The following is a 16,316-nucleotide window of genomic DNA, read 5'->3' on the forward strand; positions in this document are numbered from 1 at the left end:
TAAGCACTATGGGACTTAATATCTGAGGTCGTCAGTCCCCTAGACTACTTAAACCTAACTAAGGACATCACACACATCCATGCCCGAGGCAGAATTCGAACCTGCGACCGTAGCAGCAGCGCGGTTCCGGACTGAAGCGCCTAGAACCGCTCGGCCAAAGAGAAGGGTTGTTCTCATATCAACAATTTGTATAATAAGGAATCTCCCATTTATGTACGTTCATTTATATAAATGACGAAGACTCCTTATTATACACGTGGAATATAAAAACGTGGTTGACCGTCAGTGTGCGTGCTGTCCTTGTGCACAATGGCGAAGGCGTGCGATCTGTCTGAGTTCCCTAAGGGCAGATTGTGATGGCACGGAGGCTCAACACGAGCATTCCGGAAACTGTACGCTTGTCGAGTGTTCGAGGAGTGCTGTGGTGAATGTCTTCAACACGCGGCGAAACCAAGGTGAAACCACGTCCAGACGTCGTGGGATTGGTCGGTCACCTCTAGTTACAGATGTTGGGGACGTGGGCTGGGCACATTGGTAAACAGGACAGCGACGAACTATGGCAGAAGTAACATCAGACCTTAGTGCTGGTCAGCGTACAAGTGTGTCTTAACACACAACGCACCGAGCACTCCACAGGATGGGCCATGCGTATGCCAATGTTAACACCACGGCATCAGTAACTACGACTGAAATGGGTACGTGAACCACAAGCATTGGACGTCAGCGTACTGGCAGAGGGTTGCGTGGTCTGATGAATTCTGATACCTTCTTCATCATGCGGATTGGAGACCGCGAATTTGTTGTCTTCCAGAGGAACAGGTACTTGCCACATATACTGCGCGATGGAGACAAGCTGGCGTGGGTCCCATTATGCTCTGGAGAGCATTCACGTGGGCATCCATGCGTCCATTGGAGCTCGTGCGAGCCACCATGACGCCAAGGACAATCAAATGGTTCAAAAATGGTTCAAATGGCTCTGAGCACTATGGGACTTAACATCTGTGGTCGTCAGTCCCCTAGAACTTAGAACTACTTAAACCTAACTAACCTAAGGACATCACATACATCCATGCCCGAGGCAGGATTGGAACCTGTGACCGTAGCGGTCACGCGGTTCCAGACTGAAGCGCCTAGAACCGCACGGCCATATCGGCCGGCCAAGGACTATCGCACACTGGTTGCAGACTACTCACACCTCTTCATGACTATCATGTTTCCAAACGACAGTGACATTTTTCATCAAGATAATGCACCATGTCACAAGGCCAAGAGTGTGCTGCCCCCCCCCCCCCTCCTCCCCTTATAGCCACATCTGAACCCGATCGAATACATCTGGGATCTGACAAAACGTCCGTCAGAGCTCATTGGCCCACCTCTCCGGAATTTACGGGAATTAGGTGACTTGTGTGCTCAGATGTGGTGCCAACTCCCTCCAGCAACCTACCAAGGAGCCATTGCTTCCATCTCAGACACGTCGCCGCTATTATCCGTGCCAAAGATGGATAAATCGGCTATTAGGTACGTGGTAATAATGTTCTGATGATGATGATGATATTGTTTGGTTTGTGGGGCGCTCAACTGCGCGGTTATCAGCGGCCATACCGATTCCCAGCATTTGATCAGTCCAATCTGGCCACTTTCATGAATGATGATGAAATGATGAGGACAACACAAACACCCAGTCATCTCGAGCACTTGAAAATCATAATGTTCTGGCTGATCAGTGTATGTGTTGACTTGGCAGTGATCAGGGCCACATTGTGTAAGAGAGGGGGAAATCTATGTGCCTGATGCTTCCAGAGTTTAAGGACTTTGCTGTTCAAACCTCGTGATCCATACCGCAGCAATTTAAGCGCTTTGCGTCATTTTTGTAAAGCTTATATTTCGTTTTTGTTTATGTTGGCATTTGTTTTTTCTTTTCTATTATACACGTAGCCTGGATTCTAGATGGGCCTCATCTCATCGGTAATTTTCTTCATCAAATTAATTTATGTGGTACTGTGCTACCATCTTAATGGCGCCTAGTTGTGTTTCGTATATAATTTGGAATAACACTAACAAATGTTTACATTATGTATTGGCCAGTCTGTTTTGTAACCAGTGTAGCCCAACTACCTGAGACACAGAGTGAATCAGAACTCCACCGAGAAACTTTCAGAGGTGATAGTACGGACGAAAACAAGAAAAAGTGTCCAGTAAATGTGGGTTTAAAACGCACAGATTAAGAGCTATGAGCACTTGTTCAGTGGAAGAGACGAGTTTAACAGTAGCGAATATGGACAAGTGCTCATATTTATTAACGCATGCATTTTAGAGATCGCGTTCACTAGACACTTATTTTGTTTTGGTCCACACTACCTCTTCCCTAAACATACAAAGCAAAGAGTTTGCAGCAGAAAAGAACTTTCTCGAAGTATCGAAGATGAACAAGAATCTATGTAAGCCTTTTGCTTCAAGGACATGCTGAGGGGGAAAAAATCAGAAATATTAATAGTCTGCAACAGTTGCGGCCCCACAGCTGCGCAGGCTCGTACGAGACATCTCACTTAATGCTTTTGCCAGCCTTTAATCGTGCAAACACAGTGTGAGATACCATGACGTGAAATGAAATGTTCTAGAAGAAAATGAAGAAGGAGTAGAAAAAAGTTCAGCCTCCCCGTCCGACGAACGAATCACCATCAAAAATTTCACTATCAAAAGTCTCTTCATGAAACCTTGCAGAGAGGTATGAAACTGTAGTCCACGATATTGGCGCAAAGTTAGGTGTTCTGGAACGTTGCAACACATCTCCTTCCCTCCTCCACCAGCCAACAACAGGTGGTACACGCAGGCGGTTACCCATCCAAGTACTGGCCATGCCCCATGTTACCCAACATCGCTGATCTAACAAGGACCTGTGTATTCTATGAGGCAAGGCCAATGGTAATTTTGCATGGAGTGACTTTAAATATCTATGAAGTTTATTCTTATTTCTAATGTTGGTTCAATGAAATGAGCACTTGGCTTCAAAAAGATACACATTACTTATGACAATTTTCATTAAGGAATAAATATTTGGGAAGCGATAGTTAGTATCCCCAGTTCCACTAATATGTCTCTGCCGGACGTTTTTGAATCCACATCACAAATAATTCCTATTACACTATTTTAGTGTCGGAAAACTTTAGCTTGGCTTGTTGTATCCCAGAATGTTCCCACATGATAATATGTAATGGAAAGAAACGAAATATGCTAGCTTCTTTTAAAAAATTGAATGTAATCTGTGTCTGACAGCTTTTGAACTGCTAGGCTCTTCAGCAGTTCTGTTTTTATGCTCTTCCCAATGGAATTTATTATTAAGTCCACTAGGTATTACAATTACGAACAACTTAAATTGGAAGGAACACACAGAAAATGTTGTGGGGGAAGGCTAACCAAAGACTGCGTTTTATTGGCAGGACACTCAGAAAATGTGACAGACCTACTAAGCAGACTGCCTACACTACGCTTGTAAGAAGCGTTTTTCGTTTCGACGGAATCTTCTCACGAAATTCCAATCACCAACTTTCTCCTCCGAATGCGAAAATATTTTGTTGACACCGACCTATATAGGGAGGAACGATCATCACGATAAAATAAGGGAAATCAGAGCTCGCATGGAAAGATATAGATGTTCATTATTTCTACGCTTTATGAGACTGGAATAATAGAGAATTGTGTAGGTGGTTCGATGAACCCTCTGCCAAGCACTTAAATGTGATTTGCAGAGTATCCATGTAGATGTAAGTAGTAAGTCCCCGAATTGGACACTGACAACCTCTTCACAGCGTACCTGAATGGCCAGTCTGAGGTGACAACACCTTCGTCTCCAAAACATTGTGTCATTTCCGCATCTTTGTCTAGAAACTAGCACACTGACAATACTGTATCCAGAATGATAGGATGTACTATACCAGTGTAATGAACCCGTCGTATCAATAAGGAGGGATTTCAACAGGAGTCACTGCGTACCTGCAGAAGCTGATTGATACTGACAAAATATGTCACATTTTGTAACAGGACAATTTTTCCAAACTTGCTCCGCAACCTAATTAATAATCACCTATCGAAATCAGGCTTCCCAATTAATTCAAATTACTAATGACGCATGGAAGTACAAAAACTAATGATTGTGAATCTAATAAGTACTTCTCAATTTCATTTCTTGTAATGTTTTTCCGTAGGCTGAGTCCGCTGGCTGATTGTGGGAGAGTGAAGAGTACAGGGATAGAATTGCAAGCGAGTCACAAAAGCGTTCCCCACTGAAAAGCGGACCAGGTACACACTGGAGACACAGGCTATGTCAGAGACAGTGTGCCACGTCCATATAAGAGCTGGAGGTGGCATTTGGCAGGCTTTAAACTTCCAATATGAGGAGCAGCGTAAAGAATGTTTTCTAAAAAGACAAAGATCTGATAGGGGATGTGAAAATACGACACTCTCAAAGCGAGAAGAAACTTTTAGACTCAGAGGAGGCCAACTGAATCTGATATTCAAGTTTTGTAATTTAATTCTAGATACGTTCACCAAAATTATTTTTGTAGCTGTGATGAAGACTCGGTAGAGCTTACATCCAGCCGATATTATTTGCTGAAACGTGAAACCGCTCTTACAGTGGGAACGAATTTCTGTTTTCTGCCCCCCCTCTAAGAGGGAAATCACAGCAGATTCTTTAGGAAAACGGAGACTGTTGCTATTGTTACTAATTTTTTAATTCCCCATAACTTGGAAGGTGCACAGCGATTGGCTAACGAGAATCCGGTGCTGGCAGATTTTGGGAAATCTCCTGAGGGGGAACTTGTTCGTCTTGGACCGTCAGAGAGGGAGATGCCATCAGTTTCCATCACTCTAGAGATGGAAGAATTCGTCATAGAGCTCACCACAGATGGCGGGACTAACCTCATGATTCTCAACTATCACTGCAGCCATCCCCTGTACATGATTTTTCAGAGCGATGATAGACGTGAGGGACATTTGCATGCACTGTGACAAGGGGACCGTGGAGTCGTTTGCTTCAAGTTGGAATTCTGCTTTCCTTGATTCATTCATGCAGTCAGCTATCTGAACTCAGCAGGTGCTTAGACAGGGGACTAGTGTTTATATGTACTTTTATGGCGTTTTCTTTAAACTGTTGTCTAATTTAGCAACAATCGGGGCTTACGTGGACATAGCTAATTGTACCACATCATTTCCAATTCCAACCATCTGTGCTAAAGTATTATTGAGTATCTTTCATAATTCATTTGAATCTTTGTGCACTTTGTAATTGCTTACTTTGTCTATTTAATGACTGAAATCAAGTGAATACATCTTAGGATTAAACAGGAATTTTTTCTGACCTTTGCTTTAATTTCGAAGTTCGATGAAACGCTATTCTCGTTATTTGTATGTGAGCTATGGTACCCATACTTCATATTTCATTGCATCACTCCTCTTTAAATTCAGATGTTCAGTAGTTTCCATTACGTGACTTTGTCATAATATTTTACGTAAATTTGTGGGGAGCGTTCTGCTCACTGCATAGGTCATAGGGTCCAGATCTTTTTAGTATCACAGAGATATGGTGAACACTCAGTCGTAGTCTCACAATTGTATTAAACGTAATTCAGAGCTTACATCAACAACTTTTCGTTCCTTCCTCCCAGACAGACATCAGAACCTTATGATCGATTTCAGTAGAATAGAACATTGCTTGGAAAAATATATATCACAAAATATTTGCCATTACAACATCGTCAGAACAAGCGACGCGTTACAGAAAAACGTAAAAGATGTTCCTCGTACCTGATCTATAGTGTAAATCCAGGAACCTTAGGCATATATCATACTGCCTGATTGCTACTGCGAACAAATAGCATGTCAGTCTAGCAGTCATTTCTGAAACCTGGTTAACTGACAATGTGATCCCGAAGGACAACCGTTTTAAAATGTTATTTTCATAGATATTCTGTCGTGTGACGTATTGAATTTGCAAAACATTTCAAAAATTACAGCTATACAGTTAAACTGTCTCCCTCTTGCCCAAGTTCCAGCAGCCACATAGTCGAGTACATTTAACTAGCTACCGAAGAAATGTATGTTTGGAAGAGCTTGCAGCGATCGTTGTTGCATGTGGGACGACCAATTAAATGATTTCCAGCGGTAATGAACTAGCGAACTCCATCGCTTAGTAAGATGCAGTTTCACCAAATGTAAACAACTAACCAAATCAGGCATTCCATCTCAATGCCCATCCTCGCAAGATATTGGACTGTAGAATGTTCTCATGCAGTCACCAAAAGATGGCTTTTAATCACAATATCCGACATATAATAATTTTGCTGACGTGAGGAAGAAAGCGACCAAAGCAAAAAAGATTACGCACGAAGCAAAAAAGGAAGGCTGGATTCAATTTTGTTCCAAACTTGGACCGAGTGTATCAGAACAAACACTCCTGACAAGAGCAAATTTTTTTTAAAGAATCGGCTCTCGATCGCAATATCGCCCCGGCAGATAAGGACTGCGCAGAGTCATTCGAGGAACTGTTAGCATCAGCTTATGTGCGACCAAGTACCGATGTGACGTTCACCTTCCAGCAAGGAGATACACCTAATTACAAATCACAAATGTATTATTCCTTTAGTATAAATGACTTATAGCTATGAAGAAGGAAGACATGACGTTAGACTCGAACAAAATTCCATAGTCTATGATTTTTAATCCCCCCTTGTGAATAAAGATTATTGTCCTCGAACTTTTCAACGATTTCTTTCAAACTACACATATCCTTGAGCAATGATGACTTATCATAATGGTACCAATTCCCCAATCGGTATAAGATCAACAGTCAGTTGGCTCTTTCATTCTAGTATTCTAAAACTCGTGTATGTACAAGATTACGAGTAATATGATCAAGAACAGCATAAACTCGTTTGTCGAGCATATAAATTATTTCACAAGTATACATTTGGCGTCTGAAAATAAAAGTTAGCTCCGCAGATTCACTACGTACTTCACTTAGAGGTGGGCAGCTGAAATACTTTGACAATGTGTGCACATTTGCCATATTTCTAGACATAAAGTCTCCATACGGCGATGTGGATGTATGCGACAAACCGTATATGATCTGAATACATCATTTTAAGGGGAAAAGATATGAGATACTGTGATCATGCGGGAACAGTGACTACGTTTTGGAGAAAGTAAATGCAGTTTTATGTAAGATTCATTGTAACATGTTTTATAACATTTTAAACGTTTTACTGATTTTCGCAAAGGCGCTGATAACATCGTTGAGCGCCCATAAAGCACACACACACACACACACACACACACACACACACACACACTAGTGCAATAACTGATGACATTTCACCCAACTGGTAGATTTGGCATGGAGGTAGCTGAAACTAATAACGAACGCAAGTTTTCGAGGTAACTACACAGACCTAAATCAGTTCTGTGTTGAACTGATACTACAATGAATTAATAAAAGATTTGACTTTATAAGTCGATTCATACTTTGAGAAACATGTAAATAAATTTATATAAGTTTGTTTTTACATTAAAGACATTTATAGCGTTGTGGACATATTTACATTATTAAATGTAAGATTGTGATGGGTGTAAAACCAGGTAACGATAGGCAGTCAACTAGTTTATTATTAAAAATATTTAGTATTTGTAGCAGTTCTACAGTATATTCTGAGGAAAAGTAAAGCTATCTCAATTATTTTGTGATTGAATGTATGTGCAACCGCACAATTCTCAATTACTTGAAGGCTCCTTCTAACATAAATGTTTTCTTTCGTAGTTCAGTATTGTAATCAGAAAACTGAATGTTCTTGTTATGCCTCCACTGTTAAGGATTATCATTGACACTTTTGTAATATTAGAAGCCAGGTTGCCTTCCCTTCCTTGTCCCACTCCCCCTCTTCAACCCTCCCCCTCCCTCCACCAGTTGATTTTTTTAGGTCACTTTTCTTAAGAAAATACCACCCACTATTTGTAATGTGCTTCTGAATCCTATTGTTTCTTTAGATCACTTTTATAGCTGTTATACTACTTTATGTGCTTACGGTGTATCTTACGTGTATTCAGTACTAAATCATGGTTCGATTAACTGTCAAATACGTAACATAATAATTTCTTTTTCTGTAGCTGTGAGCCTACCATTACGTATATCTGTATTTATATGACCCTTTTTCCATTTGTGGACAAGTTACATTTTAGTTTGAACCATGTCAAGGTTTATCTTTCAGCTGGAAGTTTGTTCCTGTCTGTAGTTCTATTAAGTCACTAGTTCCTTTAAATCTGTTTTCTACCTTCCCTTTCGCCCCTCTCCCTCATTTCCCCCAGAAAGCATCATCCACTGCTCATACCTTTTCTCATAAATCCAATCTTATCCACTTATTTTGTTAGTACGCACTTTACAATTGTTATGCTACGTAATGAGCTTACGTTGTATCTGACGATGTGCCCAATACTAAGGTACGTTTACATACTTACATTTATTGGGTGACAGTTACATAACGTTATAATCACTCTTGCTCTAGGTATGAGCCTACCACCATGTACATGTGGTACCTACGTATAGTAACCATACATATTTGTAATATATTCGACCCTATGCCTCGTCATGTACGTGTTTTATGCTGTGGGCTGTGTCAATGTTTATTGTCCAGTTGAACTATGTTCCCGTCAATAGTTTTGTTGCGTAAGAAGGTTTAAAAGCTTATTTATGTAAATACTTGCTTAGTATAATCTTCGAAATAATCATGTACACATCGTTCCCTCAGCGCAGTGGCATCGCTGGAGGACCAATCTTAAAACGTCTTAGCGTATGCTCTAAAGCGCATCGGCTCAGTCTTCCTGAATTTTCGTCAAGGCAACATCTTTACTGATGTTCCTGTTTCTGCACCTGTGCTCCTTATTGGTGATATGGGTATTTTATTTAGCAAGTTTCATAAATTTGACAAAGTAATGTGGAGCCGTATTATTATTATTGGAGCTTGTTCTCAGTATGTCGACGAGACTGATGTGTAGCTGTATTTCTGGGAGGAGGGGTAAGGAATTTTTAATATTCAGATAATACGGTTCCTTGCGTCTAAATGTTGTACGCTCATGCGTTAACGTTAATCTATCGGTATATTGTAGATCTGAGAATCTGAGGATGTCAGCTAGCTATTTTAGGAACTGGTCATGACATAAACTATTTCACATCAAGCGATCTTGGCTTCTACCATTATAGATTACAAAATTAGATTGCCGCAACAAGATGTGAAAATTAAACAGACTATTTGTATGCACAATATTTTAATGTCTGTTAGTTACTACGAAAGTCGAGCTATTCATTTTGAAACCACGCATTACCTGTTCTAGGTACTGTAAGTGTTCAGCAGGCATACGTTGTAATTATAACTATGTACTCAGAGGTTATTAGATACCTCGGTTTCTTATTGCTCCCGCGTTCATTGACACCCACTGTGCGGTACCGTGCGCCACTTCGTGCGAGAATTAGACGCTCGCCAAGAACGTAGCACCTCAGTTATTTGGGAGCGCCGGCCCTGTTTCGCGGCGGGAGAACGTACGATACGGCGAGGGGATTCGCGCACATCCTCACACTTTAGTGTGACCTCAGCAGCAATTATTACTTGGGCGCGAGGGAGCAGGCGGCGCACCCATTGTGCGACGGCGGGCGGCAATAACAGGGCATTCCGGCAGCCGGGATAGTTTATTAGCTGATGACGCGCCGCAGTCCGGCTATTATTCCCAGGTCGCTATTGTTGCGGCGGGCCCACCGCATTAATCCGGTGGCCGCCTTGGCGCCCCGCAGCCCGCAACCCGCAAACCACCGGCCGCCGCCGCCGCGGCAGCAGCAGCAGCAGCAGCAGCAGCAGTGCGCATGCGCCGCCTGTCCTCGCCACGCTGAGACTACTCGTCTTCATTTCGGTAGCTTGTGCCGCCAGCAGGTAGTGGCTGATGGTGCGAGACGTATTTGAAAAGTAAATGCTGTTCAATTACACTGACCGAAAGAAATTGTGACACCAAGAAGGAGTTGTGCGACATAAAAGAAAGGTTGGTAACAGCGTATCTACACGTGAAAGATGACGTCTATCCCAATTTCGCGCCAGTCGCATAAAGAGTGGCGCTAGTAGTGCCACTTATAGGACGAAAATCAGGTTTACTTAAAACACACATTGAAATGGTCGGGTGCATTTGTTACCTTTGAGATTGGGTGTGATGAGATGTTGCCTTTAAGGCGACAAAGACGCTATCATCAACACCTCACTGAGTTTGAAGGCGGTCGTGTAATAGGGCTGTGGGAAGCTTCCTGTTCCTTCTGCGATATTCCGGAAGACTTGACAGGAATCTAGCCATTGACCATGGCTGCTGGCAGCAATGTCCCGAGAATGTACAGTCGCAAGTAACCTGGCTCCGAAAGGTCACGTGGTACTACCGTGAGGGAAGACCATCGTGTTCAACCTGTGGTTCTGGGGCATCATACTGCGACTGCAGCAGAAATATGAGTAGCCGGTGATGCCATGTGATACAAAGAACTGTTACAAATCGGTTACTTCAAGAAGAGTTCCGAACCGGACGCACTGTAGCGTGCAATCCACTGAACCCAAACCACTGCCATTTGCGACTTTAGTGGTGTCAAGCGAGAGCTCACTGGAGGGCAGGGTGGAGGTCTGTCGAGATCGCTGGCCTGCAAACAACCCTGTCTGCGTGCTGGACACAGTGGACCTACACCTGGAGTTATGGTGCGGAGTGAGATTCCGTATGACAGCAGGAGCACTCTCGCACTCACGCACCCTAACCTAAAACTGAAAAGTACGTCAATTTGGCGATTCGACCTGTGGTGCTTCAACCGTGATTTATTTTCAAAGAATATTCTTAAGAATTTATTTTATTTACTAGCGATTCATCACGAACATTAACACATTTAATCACACTATGTAAGCATGGATGTAGTTGCCAGGGAGTAACTGATGAAATTATAACCAAATTCCTTTTAACAAATGGGAATTTTATTCACTTTAATAGTGCCTAAAAGCATTTTTTAAATGAATCAGATTTAAAATTATAATCAGAAAGCACCCTCTAAATGTCAGAGTTACAATTTATTCAGAGGCAGAAAGAAACAAGTTTTGACTGTATGAGCATTCGGGCAGTGAACCTTGCCGCTCCCTTTTGACACGGCGCTAGTTACGACCGCTCACAACAGCCTCTGAAAGACCGGTGGAAATCTGCAACACACCAGATAACTTTAAACTAAGAGTTTTAACAATTTATACAAGCACACAAACTATGCACTCCATGTAGGAGGGATGGAAATGGTACAAAACACTAATAGTTAAAATATTAACCTTGCCACCGAAGGTGCAACTTGATTTTAACTTCCAAGAAAAGTCTTACGGTGAAAGGGTGGCAACTTTACATACTAAAATGATCATTTAAATAAAAGCCCATGAAATGTAATGTTATATAAAATTGTACAAGATTGGCCAAATAATAGTTAAGATGCTCTACAGTACACAGATACCGCCTCTCAAGATCATAGGCAATAATATGAAAGTTTCCAAAGATCAAAACATACACTCCTGGAAATTGAAATAAGAACACCGTGAATTCATTGTCCCAGGAAGGGGAAACTTTATTGACACATTCCTGGGGTCAGATACATCACATAATCACACTGACAGAACCACAGGCACATAGACACAGGCAACAGAGCATGCACAATGTCGGCACTAGTACAGTGTATATCCACCTTTCGCAGCAATGCAGGCTGCTATTCTCCCATGGAGACGATCGTAGAGATGCTGGATGTAGTCCTGTGGGACGGCTTGCCATGCCATTTCCACCTGGCGCCTCAGTTGGACCAGCATTCGTGCTGGACGTGCAGACCGCGTGAGACGACGCTTCATCCAGTCCCAAACATGCTCAATGGGGGACAGATCCGGAGATCTTGCTGGCCAGGGTAGTTGACTTACACCTTCTAGAGCACGTTGGGTGGCACGGGATACATGCGGACGTGCATTGTCCTGTTGGAACAGCAAGTTCCCTTGCCGGTCTAGGAATGGTAGAACGATGGGTTCGATGACGGTTTGGATGTACCGTGCACTATTCAGTGTCCCCTCGACGATCACCAGTGGTGTACGGCCAGTGTAGGAGATCGCTCCCCACACCATGATGCCGGGTGTTGGCCCTGTGTGCCTCGGTCGTATGCAGTCCTGATTGTGGCGCTCACCTGCACGGCGCCAAACACGCATACGACCATCATTGGCACCAAGGCAGAAGCGACTCTCATCGCTGAAGACGACACGTCTCCATTCGTCCCTCCATTCACGCCTGTCGCGACACCACTGGAGGCGCGCTGCACGATGTTGGGGCGTGAGCGGAAGACGGCCTAACGGTGTGCGGGACCGTAGCCCAGCTTCATGGAGACGGTTGCGAATGGTCCTCGCCGATACCCCAGGAGCAACAGTGTCCCTAATTTGCTGGGAAGTGGCGGTGCGGTCCCCTACGGCACTGCGTAGGATCCTACGGTCTTGACGTGCATCCGTGCGTCGCTGCGGTCCGGTCTCAGGTCGACGGGCACGTGCACCTTCCGCCGACCACTGGCGACAACATCGATGTACTGTGGAGACCTCACGCCCCACGTGTTGAGCAATTCGGCGGTATGTCCACCCGGCCTCCCGCATGCCCACTATACGCCCTCGCTCAAAGTCCGTCAACTGCACATACGGTTCACGTCCACGCTGTCGCGGCATGCTACCAGTGTTAAAGACTGCGATGGAGCTCCGTATGCCACGGCAAACTGGCTGACACTGACGGCGGCGGTGCACAAATGCTGCGCAGCTACCGCCATTCGACGGCCAACACCGCGGTTCCTGGTGTGTCCGCTGTGCCGTGCGTGTGATCATTGCTTGTACAGCCCTCTCGCAGTGTCCGGAGCAAGTATGGTGGGTCTGACACACCGGTGTCAATGTGTTCTTTTTTCCATTTCCAGGAGTGTATTTCAGGTATTAGGCCGTTACACTCCAAGCAATAAATCTCTTAACACACAGAATACGACAAACATGACAGAGGGAGCTACTAACGTACGGTAGATTGATAGGGAGATTACCGAGCAACTCGAACCGCAGGTTGCTCTAACCCACCCCTACGCCACAAGGGAAAAACGGACAACCCAGTTAGTATATAACCACCTTCCCGCGGGTGGGCAAACGGAGAAGAATGGTGGGACGACCCCAAAGCAAAACGGCTGGTGACCTCACCAAGAAAACAAGTAGAATTTAACCAGAGTAAATCAAACAAGCTATCACCAATCACTTAACGTCTAATAAACTGCGATTTCTCGAGAAGACTTGGCGCAGCACCCCCAAATCGCTCTCCCGAACCGTCCGCTGCCAGCCGCTTCAACGGACGCAGGAAGGCGCGCCGATCTCCCGTCTCACGGCGTCGCAGCTCGCACCGGCCAGACTGATGTCGTGGGTTGACTCCTGTTGCTCTCGTGTCGACCGCGAAGTCACTACCCCTCGCTATACGCCGCGGCCCTTTGCACTCACGTGGCGACCTCACATGCGCCGACTCTCAAGACGGACAAGTCGTCTTGTGTCTCAGTGCGCGACCGACCAACCGATCGATCCAACCGCCAATGACCATTGCCTGAGCAAACTCTAGCAGACTGGCGGCCTAACGCGCAGACTCAGATGCAGGAATTAAGAGCCCCGACCGGGTGACCACTCGCTGAGTTCTGTTACTGGCGGAGTGGAAAGACTCATTTTGCCGGCTTTAAAGGTTGATCCGAACGACAGACAGACACTAACTGCCTAACAAATGCGGACGAGAGACTGATCCAGACTGACCGACTGGCGAGCTCATAGCGCCCCTTAAATGCACGTGAACAGGCAACCTTTCCCTTTTCCCACCAGAGGGAGACACCAAAGCTGCGACTGCCACAGCGGCGCCACCGCCAGAAACGGAGGGCGACTGCTTCACACTATGCGCTGCAGCGCGCTCTTCAAAACAAAAATTTTTACCACGGCTCAGTGCTACTATTCAGTTTCATCCGAAATTGTTCTGAATGCTTTCTCAGAAAATTATTTTGAACAATTGGTTCATGAGCTCACTCGAAGCGTAAATGGTTGCGAAAGCATACTTGACCTCTTAGCAACAAATAATCATGGACAAATAATGAGTATCGTGACGAATACAGGAATTAGCGACCACAAAACAAGTTGTTGCTAGGCTGAATGCCGTAACACCTACAACCATCAAAAAGAAATGCAAAGTAAATCTATTTAAAAAGCTGATAAAAATGCTCTTAACGCCGTTTTAAGAGACAGTCTTCACTCCTTCCGATCTGGTCATGTAAGGGTAGAAAAGTTGTGGAATGATTTCAGAGAGATAGTATCGACAGCAATTGAGAGATATATACCACATAAATTAATAAGTGACGGTACTGATCCCCCATGGTACACAAAATGGGTCAGATCGCTGCTGCAGAAGCAGTGAAAAAAGATAGACAAATTTAAAAGAACGCAAAATCCCCAAGACTGGCAAATTTTTACAGGAATTCTAAATATAGCGCGTATTTCAGTGTGAAACTCTGTCTCGAAATCTGGCAGAAAACCAAAAGAGATTCTAAAATTTTTGAAAACATTATTATCGATTTTTAAAATTAAAATTTAAAAACAGTCTTGATTGCAACTTTTTATTTTTATTGGAGTGACCAGTTTCGATTCTATTTAAGAACCATCTTCAGACTCCAGAACGGTGGGTGGACTCCGTGGTGCAAGTTGCGCCGACCCTCGACGCTGGAATAACTGCTCCGGTGACTACAATAAAAATAAAAAGTTGCGATTAAGACTGTTTTTAATCTTTAAATTTCAAAGAGATTCTGGTCATACTTAAAGCACACCAGAGGCAAGACGCAATGAATACCTTAACTGCGCGATAACAATGGTGAAGCCACTGATGACAGTGTTACTAAAGCAGAGTTATTAAACACGGTTTTCCGAAACTCCTTCACCAAAGAAGACGAAGTAAATATTCCTGAATCCCAATCAAGAACAACTGTCAAGATGAGAAACACACAAGTAGATGTCCTCGGTGTCGCAAAGTAGCTTAAATCACTCTTAGTAAGGCAAGGCTTCTGGTCCAGATTGTATACCAGTCAGGTTCCTCTCAGAATATGCTGATGCAGTAGCTCCATATTTAGCAATTATATACAACAGCTCGCTCACAGAAAGATCCGTACCTAAAGACTGGAAAATTGCTCAAGTCACACCAATACACAAAAAGGAAAATAGAAGTAATTCGTTGAATTACAGGCCCATATCAGTAACGTTGATTTGCAGGGGTGCTTTTGAACATATACTGTATTCGAACATTATGAAGAATCTCAATGAAAACTATTTATTAACACATAGGCAGCACTGATTCAGAAAATATCGTTCTTGTGAAACACAACTAGCTCTTTATACTCATGAAGTAATGAGTGCTATCGACAGGGGATGTCAGATTGATTGCATATTTTTAGATTTCCAGAATGCTTCGACACCGTTCCTCACAAGCATCTTCTAACCAAACTGCGTGCCTATGGAATATCGTCTCGATTGTGCGACTGGATTCGTGTTTTCCTGTCAAAAAGGTCACAGTTCGTAGTAATAGACGGAAAGTCATCGAGTAAAACAGGAGTAATATCCGGCGTTCGCCAAGAAAGTGTTATAGGCCCTCTATTGTTCCTGATCTATATTAACGACATAGTAGACAATCTGAGTAGCCGTCTTAGGTTGTTTGCAGATGATGCTGTCATTTACCGTCTTGCAAAGTCAACAGATGACCAAAACGACTTGCAAAATAATTTAGATAAGATATCTATGTGGTACGAAAAGTGGCAATTGACTCTGAATAGAGAAAAGTGTGAAGTTATTCACATGAGTACTAAAGGAAATCCAATAAATTTCGATTACATGATATGTCACGCAAATTTGAAAGCTGTAAATGCAACTAAATACTTAGGGATTACAATTAGAAATAACCTCAACTGGAACGATTACATAGATAATGTAGTGGGTAGAGGAAACCAAAGACTGCAATTCATTGGCAGAACACTTAGAAGGCGCAACAGGTCTATTAAAGAGATTGCAGCCCTACTCTGGAGTATTGTTGTGCGGTGCGGGATCTGCATCAGGTGGGACTGACGCATGACATCGAAAAAGTACAAAGAAGGGCTGCTCGTTTTGTATTATCGCGAAATAGAGGAGATAGTGTTACAGACATGATACGTGAATTGGAGTGGCAGT

Source organism: Schistocerca piceifrons, chromosome 4, assembly GCF_021461385.2.
Source record: "Schistocerca piceifrons isolate TAMUIC-IGC-003096 chromosome 4, iqSchPice1.1, whole genome shotgun sequence".
In the NCBI taxonomy this organism is placed as follows: Eukaryota; Metazoa; Arthropoda; class Insecta; order Orthoptera; family Acrididae; genus Schistocerca; species Schistocerca piceifrons.